Below are 13,473 nucleotides of genomic sequence, written 5' to 3'. Positions count from 1 at the left end.
TGTGTGTGTCTGTGAGTGTGTGTGTGTCTGTATATGTGTGTGTGTGTGTGTGTCTCTGTGAGTGTGTGTGTCTGTGTGTGTGTGTGTGTGAGAGAGAGAGACAGAGAGACAGAGATGACATTTAGAGACACTTCATCTCAAGGCTCACAGGTTCAGCTCACTACACAGCTACACAGAAAGATCAGCAGTGTTTACTGTGGTGTTTTCTTGGATGTTGGCAATGTGCAGATTTGAAGCCCGGCCTCAGCTACTTTAATTCACTCAGCTTATGTGACCCAGGAATTTGTATTTTAACAACGGGACCAGCAGTTTCACTATCAGCGGCCTCTAATCTACACCTTGGGAGAAGCTGGAAGGTTGAGCAGCTTCTGTGGGGCTGAGGGAGGACATAAAAAATGATGCAGAAAAGAACAGGCCGGTGTCGGGCGTTTGGGAAAAGTTTTTCACAGCTGATTCAATAACATTCATAGAAATTTCACTGAATCTCCGTATCAACTCACAGGGGAAAGGAGAGAGGAGAAAATATGCCTAAAGGTTTGTACTCAAGGGTCAAACAAAACGAAAATACCGTAAGCCTTTGGCTTCTCGCGGCTCCAGTTCACTGGGTGTGTGAAGACGTTGCCCTGCTACTATCTGGAGAAAACTCTTATGATATGTTTACGTATTTCAGGCCTCAAAGAGGCAACTCCGAGCGTCTGAAAAGCCCCAGCTCCACAAGCAGAGCTGTCGGAGAGCGCTCTCTGTGCGACAGGCAAGGTGTGTCCATATTCATCGCTTGGTTTTTCTCTCAAAAATCCTACTTGATTTTTGAAAAATCACCCCGTGGTGAACCTCGCGTAAAATATACGTACTTCAGGTCTCAGGCTTGTGTCAAATTACAGGGAAAAAAGCAACATCTGAGAACAGGGTTTAGACAAGTGAGAAAGCAGAGCTGTCGGAGAGCGCTCTCTGTGCGACAGGCAAGGTGTGTCCATATTCATCACTTGGTTTTTCTCTCAAAAATCCTACTTGATTTTTGAAAAATCACCCCGTGGTGGACCTCGCGTAAAATATACGTACTTCAGGTCTCAGGCTTGTGTCAAACAGGGAAAAAAGCAACATCTGAGAACAGGGTTTAGACAAGTGAGACGCAGCACATCACAGACTGCTCGGTTCTGAATATACACAAATTTCAAATATAGCCCTGTAAGCAACGATATTTTAACTTTAGTCTTTTTTCAAAAGTACAACGCGATTTTAAATTCATTGTCCAGGGAGCAAAAACAAGTGCATTCTGCTCCAAAACCGCACGCTGTTCCGTGGAGTCCTGCTTGCAACTTGCCCTTCAGAGGCAAGCAGCAAGCTTACACTTACTGTGATGAGGCTTTGATTAAACAGATCCATGTGGCGTGAAAGATTAGAAGGCGCTAATCACGCCACTTCCGAATGGTGTTCATTCTGTTTCAAAGAAGAGGGATTTAAGATTGTATTGCAAATTGCACGCGGCCCTTCACAACAAACTTTTACTCTTTTGAGAGGTTTAACCATATCAGCTTTGGAGTGTAGGTAGTGATATTCTTATTTGCTTCCAGTCTTTCACTTTGCAACAGTGATTAGGTGCTTTTGTCTTCGCAGCTAATTATCTAAGCAAACAGACTGACTTACACCTCAGTGGGACTGAGATATTAGTTAAATGTTCAGGGAGGGACTTACGTGGGCAGAAGAGGTCACCGCAAGCTCAGCGGTGTGGCTGGTTTTAAGTACCAGACGCGCTGACGGACCGGACCGCGTTCCTCGTTCCAGGTCAGGGCCCCAGCGGCCCAAATTCAGAAAGCAGCCCGGGAAGGTAGGACAGTAGGTTGTTTGTGCCTGTGACTTTCTTTTCTTCACCTACACTATCCACTGCCATTGTTAGAAGTCTGCAACATTCGTAGATGCCTTCAACGGTGTAGCCCTAGCTTCCGTGACGGAGCTAACTACAGGCTTGATCTGTGCGGCCGGGGACCCCTGCTCTCCGCGTGGGCACCCAGTGGACTGCTGTTAACGGATTCTGTAGCTAGATGACTAGAATTCGGTCATCGCGGCGTCTGCGTCTGTATGTTTCCCATGTCTGGGTGTGCGGTCAGCAATCCTGGGCTTCACCCACACCACCCCCGGCATTCTTCTTGCTAGAAGGTTGCGAAGGAAGGAAAGCTACCAGTTTCCTGACCAAGAAAGATTAGAGCAGGTGCCAGCTTTGAGACCGAAGAAGAGTTTCATCTGTTTTTTGTTTTTATGGTCTTATTGATAGAAAACATTAGATAATTAGAACTGCAAATAACCATCACCCTGATTCTGAATTTGTGACTTTGAACTAAACTCTAAAATTGTGTGATTTTTTACAGGAGCAAAATGAATAGCTCAAATTGTGTAAGTTAAAATGATATATTCATGCAACGAAAACAAATTTTGATAAAAGAAATACAAAATGTTGTTTAATAACATTTTAATTGTTATGATATATGCTTAACTTAATTCAAAATTTCCATTGGAATTTTCTTTTTTAGCTTAGATTAATCAGAAAATAAAATTACAAGAGTTACATCATATCATCTGAAAATGAGGCATTATTTTATATATTGGAACCATTTAGGAGATTTTATGAGTTATCAAGGAACATATTTAGGAGGTGCTTTGGGAACATAAAGCATTTTAGATCTTGGCAAAACGCTTAAATTGTCATTGAGTAACATATCATGTTTCACCTAACTGCTAACAATTCTCAATTTGTTTTCAGTCTGGAAATAGGTTTTGAGGTCTAATGAATTCAGATTTTCCTCCAGAATTCTGACTGCAGTGGACTCTTTTTCTTTGAATTAACTACCGCCGAGGAAAGCCATACATGAAATCACTTGACTTTTAATATGTCCCACCGGTTTGAGAAGGGTTAAGCGCAAAGACAAAAAGGTGTTAAAGATTGTTTATTGTATCTCTGATTTTAAAAAGCAATAAAATATCTAGAACTTGCCTAATTTACATCCTTAGATTTTCATTAACACCCTTAGGAGTTCCTTCTCTGCTGGACCCACAGGTCTGTCCCCTAATTAGGCTACGAATAGAGACAGCACAGGTGACAAGTTCATTAACTGCATGGTCTTTACTCCTGGCTACTGAGTCCCATCAAATCCCTATTTGTTGTCTTACACAGACTAAAGACCCGTTTTGAGACAAAGCCAGGCCAGATAAACCCTCCCTTAGTGGGGCACCAGCCAAGTCCCACCCAGAGGAATTGACAGGGAGGACACACAGCAGAAGGCCCGGGTAGACCCTGTGTACAGAGAAGAGGAAGTGACCGGCGGGGTAGAGACAGGCGTGTGGACATCACCGCACCCCAACAAAGTCGCTCCCCAATCACTCTCGGCCCCACAGATCAGAGTGAGGAGGGGAGGCGTGTGTTATCCAGATTATACAATTCTCACATAGCTGACATTTTATTTTCAGAATGATCAGACTGAAAGGCAAGGAGAAGAAAGTGTCTGAGGATGGAAATTTGAACACCTAAGTTAGAATTTTTGTTATAGGTATTTTCCAGCTGTCTGATGATCATAAAGGGCCTACATTTCTCTGACCCTCATTTTTTATCTGAAAGATGAAGCATTTGAAATAGATCACTCTTGATGTATTTTGCAGCTCACTCCTGAGAAAGTGCCTGGGAATGTGTGTGTTTTTTCTCTTTTTCAATTTTAATAGAATTTATCTTTTAGAAGCCTTTTAGGTTTACAAAATAATTGTGCAGAAAGTTTTCTCCCCATCTTGTCTCACACAGAGTATCCCCTCTTACTGAGATCACAGGCTGCCGTCGACATTTCTTACAGTTGGTGAACCCCTACTGATGCATCACTTTTTTTTTAACATCTTTATTGGAGTATAATTGCTTTACAATGGTGTGTTAGTTTCTGCTGTGTAACAAAGTGAACCAGCTATACATATACATACATCCCCATATCCCTTCCCTCTTGCATCTCCCTTCCACCCTCCCTATCCCACCCCTCTAGGTGGTCACAAAGCACCGAGCTGATCTCCCTGTGCTACGCGGCTGCTTCCCACTAGCTATCTATTTTACATTTGGTAGTGTGTATAAGTACATGCCACTCTCTCACTTCGTCCCAGCTTATCCTTCCCCCTCCCCATGTTCTCAGGTCCATTCTCTACATCTACGTCTTTATTCCTGTTTTGCCCCTAGGTGCTTCAGAACCATTTTGTTGTTGTTGTTGTTGTTGTTTAGATTCCATATATATGTGTTAGCATACGGTATTTGTTTTTCTCTTTCTGACTTACTTCACTCTGTATGACAGACTCCAGGTCCATCCATCTCACTACAAATCACTCAGTTTCATTTCTTTTTATGGCTGAGTAATATTCCATTGTATATATGTGCCACATCTTCTTTATCCATTCATCTGTCGATGGACACTTAGGTTGCATCCGTGTCCTGGCTATTGTAAATAGAGCTGCAATGAACATTGTGGTACCTGACTCTTTTTGAGTTATGGTTTTCTCAGGGTATATGCCCAGTAGTGGGATTGCTGGGTCGTATGGTAGTTCTATTTTTAGTTTCCACACCCAGTTTTCCCCATTATTAACATCCCACATTGTTACATTACATTTCTTACAAGGAATAAACCAGTACTGATACATTATTGTTAACAAAAGTCTAGACTTTATTCAGATTTCTTTAGTTTTTACCTAATACTCCTTTTCCTGTCCCAGGATCGCATCCAGATTACACATCGCACGTAATTATGTCTCCTTTGGCTCCTCTGGGCTGTAATAGTTTCTAGGACTTCTTTTTTGATAACTGTTACACTTTTGAGGGGGACTGGTCAGGTATTTTGTGGGCTGAATCTCGATTTGGAGTTTTCCGATTTTTTTGTGTGATTAGACTGGGCTTATGTGTGTTGGGAGGAAGATGACAGAGGCACAGCGCCCGTCTTATCATGTCTTATCACGTGTACCTGCCGTCATGACTGCATCACCAGCACCTGGATGAGGAAGAGTCTGCCAGGTCTCTTACTCTGTGGTTCTTGTTCCCTTTCCATGCTGTGCTCCTTGGAAGGAGATCCTACACTTAGTGGGGAATATGCTCTACCTCCACAGGGGTGGACTGTCTGTACATTCCCTGGAATTCTGCTACATAGGAGATTTGTCTATTCACCTCAATATTTCAAATTTATTCAGTCATTTTGACAGATCAGTGTGGATTTTGGATACTTCTTTTATACTCTGGGCTATAAGCTCTTCCAGTTGGTTTTAGTGTTGCTTTGAAAAGTCCTTGGGATTTTTTTTTTTTTTTTTTTTGGAGCATTTTCTCAGTTTCTGGTGCTAAAAGATATTTCAGGCTCGTCTTGTACATTTCCTGCCAGTCCAAGAATCAGCCATTCCTCCCAGAGGCCCTGCTTTGCTTTGCTACAGAATGTTTGAGAAACTACATTCTGGGAGCTGGTGTGCTCATTGCTTGTGGAGTAACTGTGCCGTCTAGGCCCCTCAGCTCACAGAACAGGAGGCGTGTGTGTGTGTGTGTGTGTGTGTGTGTGTGTGTGTGTGTGTGTACTGAATTGCTCACACACCTGCTCTGTATCTACATTAAGCTAAACGTGAGTTTACATGGCTGCCGCTAAGGGAACCCATCATCACACAGACAGTCCTAGCCTCCTCCCCTTGCTTATGTGTAGCCTCCCACCAACAGATGCTACACCATCTGCCATCTGCTTATTTAATTGTTCTAATCCAGTACATATGTACAGCAGGATCAGGACAGTTAACCTACTCCCTAGTGGGAAAACTTGACTAGGTAGCGGATTGATGTACTGTTCTTTTTTGCCTTTAGTCTTGCAGATTTCATTAATTTCCAGATTCACTTAGGTCAGTTCCACTCTCCTAAGCCCTTCAGTGAGGTTGTTTCAGATGTTCGTAATACATTCAGATTCTCTTGTCATATCCTGCATTCAATTGTGATATCCCTTAACCTCCAAAATGATTTGCACACATTAAGGCTCACTCACCTTTTAGCTGCAAATTCTACAGGTTTTGGCAAGTGCATAATACCATGTATCCACCATTACGATGTCCTACAGAATAGTTTCACTGCCCTAAAAAAATCCTCCTCAGCTATTTCCTCCCCACATCATGGTCCTCTAGAAATGACCATTTCACTGTCTGTATAGTTTTGCCTTTATCAGAATGTCATATAATTGAAATCATAGAGCAGGTAGCCTTTTCAGAACGGCTTCTTTCACTTAGCAACGTGCATTTAAGAATGACTCATGTCTTTTAGCTCTTGATAATTTATTTCTTTTTGAGCACTGAATAATATTTCATGGTCCAGACAATGGAATTTTAAGCAACTTCACTACAGTTTTTTAAAAATCTATTTACCTATTGAAGGACATTGTGCTTACTTCCAGTTCGTGGTGATTATGAATAAAGCTGTTATAAATATTTGCAGGCAGGTTTTTGCATAGACATAAGTTTTAAATAAATTGAGTATAACTTAGGAGGTGTATTGCTGAATTATATGGTAAGATTATAGTTAGTTTACAAGAAACCGCCAAACTGTCTTCCAAAATGGCAGTACCATTTTGCACATCCACTAGCAATAAAGGAGAGTTCCCATTGCTCTGTATCCTTACCAGCAATTGGTACTTTCAGTTTTGTGGATTTGAACCATGTGTGCAGTGGTATCTCATTGCTATTTTAATTTACAGTTCCTTAATGACAGATGATGTTGGGCATATGTTCATATGCTTATTTGCCCTCTTTGTATTTTCTTTGGTGATGTCTATTCACATACCTTGCCCATTTTTAAATTCAGTTGTTTGTTTTCATATTGTTGAACTTAACAAAGTTCTTTATATTGGAGATAGCTCCTTGTTTGTATTGGCTACCAAATCAAATATATGTTTTAAAAATATTTTCTCCCTCTCTGTGGATGGGTTGCCTTTTAATTTTCTTTAAAAGTACATTTTGCAGAACAGAACTTTTTTTTTTCCTCTTTATTAATTTTATTTATTTATTTATTTAGGCTGTGTTGGGTCTTCTTTGCCGCGTGCGGGCTTTCTCTAGTTGTGGCGAGCAGGGGCTACTCTTCGTTGCAGTGCGCGGGCCTCTCATTGAGGTGGCTTCTCTTGTTGTGGAGCACAGGCTTCAATAGTTGCAGCACGCGGGCTCAGTAGTTGTGGCGCACGGGCTTAGTTGCTCCATGGTATGTGGGATCTTCCCGGGTCAGGGCTTGAACCCGTGTCCCCTGCATTGGCAGGCGGATTCTTAACCACTGCGCCACCAGGGAAGCCCAGAACAGAACTTTTTAATTGTAATAAAGTCCAACGCATGAATTATTTCATGGCCATAAAGATGGCTTTATTTCCTTCTTTAAGTCAATGTAGCTTTATTTTTTCATTATTGTCATATTGCACTAGCCTGGACTTCCAGCATAACTTGAATATTCATTGTGAGGAAATAAGTCCTTTCCTTGTTCCTGGTCTCAGTGGGAACGGGTCTGGTTTCTCATCATTAAGTATGATATTAGCTGTTGGTGTTTTGTAGCTGTTCTTTATCAAGTTGAAGAAGTTCCCCTATATTCCTGGTTTGCAGGCAGTTTTAAACATGGATGTATGTTGAGTTCTTTCAAATGCTTTTTCTGCATCATCTGATATGACCATACTTGTTTTGTTCTTTAAACATTTGATGCATAGATTACATTGATTGAATTTACAATATTGAATCATCCTTGCTTACCTGGAATAAACCCACCTGGTTGTGATGTATAATTCCTTTTATTCATTGTTGGGTTTGATGTGCTAGTAACTTTTTGAAGGTCATTGCATAAATTCTGATAAGATATATTGGTCTTAATTTTGTTTTTCTGTAATGTTTTTAAAATCATTTTTGGTATTAAAATAATGCTGGCATCAAAGAATGACTTAGAAAGTGTTGCCTCTGCCTCTATATTCTAGACAAGACTGTGGAGGATTGGTTCCGTTCCTTCATTAAATACGTGAAGAACACACCAGGAAAACTTTCTAGTTTAGGTGTTTTATTTCGGTTAAATTTATTTAATACATATAGGCCATTTCAGAATATCTATTTCTCCTTGCGTGAGTTTTAGTAGTTGTGTCTTTCAAAGAATTGATCCATGTCACCGAGGTTATCAAAGTTGTGGGCATAGAGTTGTTTGTAGTATTCTACTATTAGCCTTTTCTTAATGTCCATGGGATCAATAGTGATGACCCCTCTTTCATTTCCAATATTGGTAATTTGTATCTTCTCTGTTTCTTGATTAATCTGGTTAGAGGTTTATCAATTTTTATTTATCACTTCAAAGGACAGGTGTTTAGTGTCATTGACTTTTCTCTGTTGTTTTTGTTTGTTTGTTTTCCATTTCACTAATTTCCTGTGTGATTTTATTATTTGTTTTCTTCTTTGTGCTTTGGGCTTTGACTGCTCCACTTTTTCTGTTTCCTATAGTAGAAGCTTAGATCATTGACTTTAATCGTTATGAATATATGCATTTAATGGCATAAATTTTTCTGTAAGCACAGCTTCCCCAAAATTTTGAAGAGCTCTATTTCATTTTTATTTAGTTCAAAGTATTTTTAAATTTCTCTCCAAACTTCTTCTTTGACTCCTGTGTTATGTAGAAAGGTATTCTCCAAATATCTGGGGGACTTTCAAGCTGTCTTTCTGGTACTGACTGCTAGTTTAAATTCCTTCTTGTCTGGGGGCATAGTTTGTATAATTTATATTCTTTTTGATTTGCTAAATTTTGTGTCTGGCCTAGAATCTGGTCTATCTTTGTGAATTTTCCATATAAGCATGGGAGGAATATGCATTTTGCTGTTTTTGGACAGAGTGTTCTGCAAAAGATAGGAGTCCCTCCTTATCTGCAGTTTCACTTTACTTGGCATCAGTGACCCAAGGTCAACCAGTCCAAAAATATTAACTAAAAGATTCCAGAAATAAGCAATTCCTAAGTTTTCAACCGCGCGTCCTTCTGAGGACGGTGATGAAATCTCGCTATGTCAGCTCCATCCTCACAGGACGGGAACCATCCCTCCGTCCGTGTTCCACTTCAGTCACTCAGCAGTCGCGGGGGTAGCAGGTCGACTGTCTCCCGGGGTCACAGTGCTTGTGGTCGGGCGACCTTTATTCTACGTAATAATGGCCCAAAGGGCATGAAGAATGATGCTGGCAGTTCGGATACGCCAAAGAGAAGCTGTGAAGTGCTTCTTTTAGGTGGAAAGGTGAAAGTTCTCAACTTCATAGAGGACGGTAAGGACTCTCCCATCCGTGAACCTGTGAAGAGGGAAAAGGAAATGTGTGCTACTTTTGCTGCTGCATCTGGAGCTGCACAAGTTACGGTCAGTGTGTGATGAGTGCTCAGTTAAGATAGAAAAGGCTTTACATTCGTACAGGAAGATATTTTGAAAGAGAGAGGCCACGGTCGCCTAACTTTTATGGCAGGTTATTGTTCTAGTTGTTCTATTTTATTATTAGTTACTGTTGACAGTCGCTTACTGTGCCTCCTTTATAAATTCAGCTTTATCACAGGTCTGTATGTGCAGGAAAAGACATCGTATATACAGGGTTCGGTACCATCCAGGGTGTCGAGCATCCCCCGGGGGGCTTGGAACGTGTCCCCTGGGGATAAGGGAGGGCTGCTGTGAACCAGTTTGAAGGATAGTGCTGTTTACTTCAACTGTGTCCTCACCAAATCGCTGCCCGTCTGAACTCACAATTCTTGAAAGAGTGCTGTTGAGTTCCACAACTCCAGTAGTGATGTCCGTTTCTCCTTTCAGTTCTATCAGTTTTTGCCTCACATTTTTTGATATTTTGTTGTTAGGTGTTTAGCATGACTACATATCATTGGTGATTCTACCACTTTCTTATTATTTATTTCCTCACTTTAACCTGGATAATTTTTCTTGTTCTCAAGTCTGCTTTGTGTGTAATTGATCTGTCTCCTCCAGCTATGTTGATCAGCGTTAGAAAAATACATTTTTCTATATGCCTTTACCTTAAACCTATCAGTCTTTATATTAAAATGTTGTGTGTTTTTTGTAGAACCTAGAGTTGGGTCTTTTATATCCCATTGACAATTTCTGTTTTATAATTGATATATTTAGACCATTCAAATATAAAGTAATTACTGATAAACCGAATTAATATCCACCATATTTAAAACTCTTTTCTATTTGTTGCATATTTGTTCTTTGTTTCTCCCATCACCACCCTAATTCTTTTTTGACTTCCTTGGTTTAAATTAAGCATTTTATGTAAAAGAGTCCATTATATCTCTTATCTTATTGTATCAATTATACTTTAAAAACAATTAGTGTTTGACTTAGAGTTTCCAATATACATTTTAAATGAATCCACATGCACTTTCAAATAGCCCTGTACTGCTACTTGCATAACTCAGGTACCTAATAACAGAATATTCCTGATTTATCTTTCTCATATATTACGGACATTGTTGTCATTCATAGCACTTACCTGTAATCTTCAGTAAAACCATACATTGTTACTACTATTATTTTAAACTAAAACTTGTTTCCAATCAAGCAAGAATAAGAAAAATAAAATATTTTAGTTTCATTTATTCCTTCAGCTCTTGCTTTCCTTATGTTGATCTGAGTGTTGACATATTTTCCTAAACCCTAAAGAAATTCTTATAACACTTCTTGCAGTATAGGGCTTCTGGTAAGGCACTCTCTGTTGCTGTGTATCTGATATATTTTTTATTTCTCCACTTTAGAAGAATAATTTCACAGGATATAGAATTCTGAGTTATGCTTTTCTATTTCAACACTTTGAATATTTCACTCCATTCTCTTCTTGATTTCATGATTTCTGATAAGAAGTCAGCTGTAATCCTAATCCATGTTCCACTATAGGTAAATTTGCCCCCAACTCAATGGCTTATTTCAGAATTTTTTCTTTGTCTTTGATTTTCTGCAGTTTGAGTTTCTGTAGTAAGTACCCAAGAGAAATAGCATATAGCCACACAAAAACCTGTACACAAATGTTCAGAGCAGCATAATTCATAGTAGCCAAAAAGCAGAAACAACACATTAACTGATGATGGATGAACAAAATGTGGTATATCCACATAATGGAATGTTATTTGATAATAAAAAGAATAAGTACTGATACAGGGTAAAACATGGATGAACCTTGGAAAGCATACTAAGTAAAAGATGCTGTTCACAAAAGACCACATATTGAGTGATTTCATTTGCATGAAATATCCAGGTAGGCAGATCTATAGAGACAGAAAGTACATTAGTGGTTGCCCATGGCTGGGGTAAGGGGGTCATGGGAAGTGAGTGTGGATGGGTTCAGGGTCTCTTTCAGGTTGGCAGAAAATGTTCTAAAATAAGATCGTGGTGATGGTTACATAGCTCTTTGTATATACTAAAAACCACTGAGCTGTCTACTTTAAATTGGTGAAATTCATGATCTGTGAATAATTTATCAATAAAAATGTCAGATTAAAAAATACATTTTTCAGAAGTCATTGAGTATGGTTTAAATGTGGTTTTAACATTTTACTTCATTTCATTTCATTTCATTTAACTTTTTGTGGTAAAATAAAAGGCAAATAAAGAAAACCACATACAACAAATGTATAGCTTAGTGAAAAATTTTGAGGCAAATAACCTTTTAATCATTTCTATGCCAAGAGGCAGAATTTCGTCCACCTCCCAGAAGGCCACTGTGTACTTTATATTAATCATAGCCTTCCAAATGAAACCACTAGCCTAAATTTCATATTCATCAGTTACTTGAATGATTTTTATTATATCTCCACATAGTATTGTTTCATTTTGCCTGTTTCTAAAGCACTTGCTACATAGTTTAGTTTCTTAATCTCCAGATTTCCTCTGGAATCTCATCTGGAATTTTGAATTTTACTGTTCATTGATAATGGAATACTTTATACAAGGAATGTTAAATACTATCACTTTACCTTATGTCCTGGAAATATAGCACAACTGTAGTCCTAATTATATCACATGTTAATTAAGCTTTTTGTTCTTAGTTAAGTGTAGACTCACATGCAGTTGTGAGAAATGATGCAGAGAGATCCTACATGCACTTTACCCAGTTTCCCCCCAAGAATAACATCTCACACAACAGAACAACATCACAACAGGATACTGACACTGCTACAGTCAAGGCAAAGCACCTCCATCACCAAAAGGACCCTCCTTTTACCCTTTACGGCCACACCTACTTCCCTCCTGCCCTCACCTGCTGCTAAACCCCTGGCAACCACTAATCTGCTCTCCATTTCTATAATTTTGTGATTTCAACCATGTTATATAGTGGGATCATGAAGTCTAACCTTTTGGAAGTTGTTTTTTTCACTTAGATTTCTCTGGAGATTCATTCAGGGCATGAAGACTTAAGTTCACATAAAACCCACACATAGATGTTTATAGAGCTGTATTCGTAAGAGCCCAAAACAGGAAACATCTCAGATATTTTTTAATGGTTAAATAAACTGTGGTATATCCATACCATAGACTACGACTCAGAAAATAAAATGAGTGAACTACTGATGTAGCGCTCATGGTTATAGGCCTTTAACCTCTATTCAGAATTCGTAGTGGTGTTCACTTCAGTGTAGAATGAACATGCAGATGTTTATCATTCCTAGTTAATGGGCATCAATGTACAACTTTTCTTCACTTTTACTGAATTTAGAAAAACAACTGAATATTTAGCACAAGCAGGTTTTATGAATTCAAACCAAAAAAATGTAAGAAAAATGCTGCAAGTAAATTCTGTTAACTTATTGAGTATTAGTTGGCAATACTGATTTTTGGAATTTGGCCAGCATGATTGTTTAATTGTTTACAGAGATTTAAAAGATAAACCTTAGGGAAGTGGCTCATTCTGAACAAATGTTTCTATTACTTGTTTTACAATTATTCAGCATTCTGAAAATAGGTAGTAATAATAATGTGAGAAATTACAATGAAAATAAATTGAGAAGTTTTTCTATGTAAGATAGATAGATAGATAGACAGATAGATCCAGGGTATGTGTGTATATATTTAAATAATCTCTATTTGTGCTATAAGTTTATTTCACAATATAATGTTACTTTATCTGTAGTGTAAGTCTCCTTGCTGAGTCTGAACCTAAGCCTGGCAAATATAATGAGATTTATTAAATTTTTTGATATTTACTTTTTTAAAGTGTTTACTGGGAGGAACAGAAAACAAAATTTCCGACAATCATTGTTTTGTTCATTAGAGAATCTTTTGGAGATATTGTAGTGATAGGATAAATCATATATGTGATTGAATTGTATATTTATGGGCTTTTATTTTTCTTGGGTGTGTATTACTATTTCCTTCTTTTTCAAGGTTAACTGGAGTCTATTTGTAAATAGATTCCTTAAGATGAGAAAATATTTATAATATATAACAATATTTAGTTGAGTTT

General features: G+C 38.6%; 1 protein-coding gene across 2 annotated transcripts in view; it reads left to right on the top strand.

Annotated features, from left to right (window-relative positions):
- SNTG1 (syntrophin gamma 1) overlaps positions 1–13,473 on the top strand; it is a 191,938-nt gene that overhangs the window by 46,677 nt on the left and 131,788 nt on the right. The window lies entirely within an intron of this gene.

The sequence above is a fragment of the Physeter macrocephalus genome, chromosome 15 (assembly GCF_002837175.3).
Source record: "Physeter macrocephalus isolate SW-GA chromosome 15, ASM283717v5, whole genome shotgun sequence".
Lineage (NCBI taxonomy): Eukaryota > Metazoa > Chordata > Mammalia > Artiodactyla > Physeteridae > Physeter > Physeter macrocephalus.
This window is presented reverse-complemented; position numbering and strand designations above follow the sequence as displayed.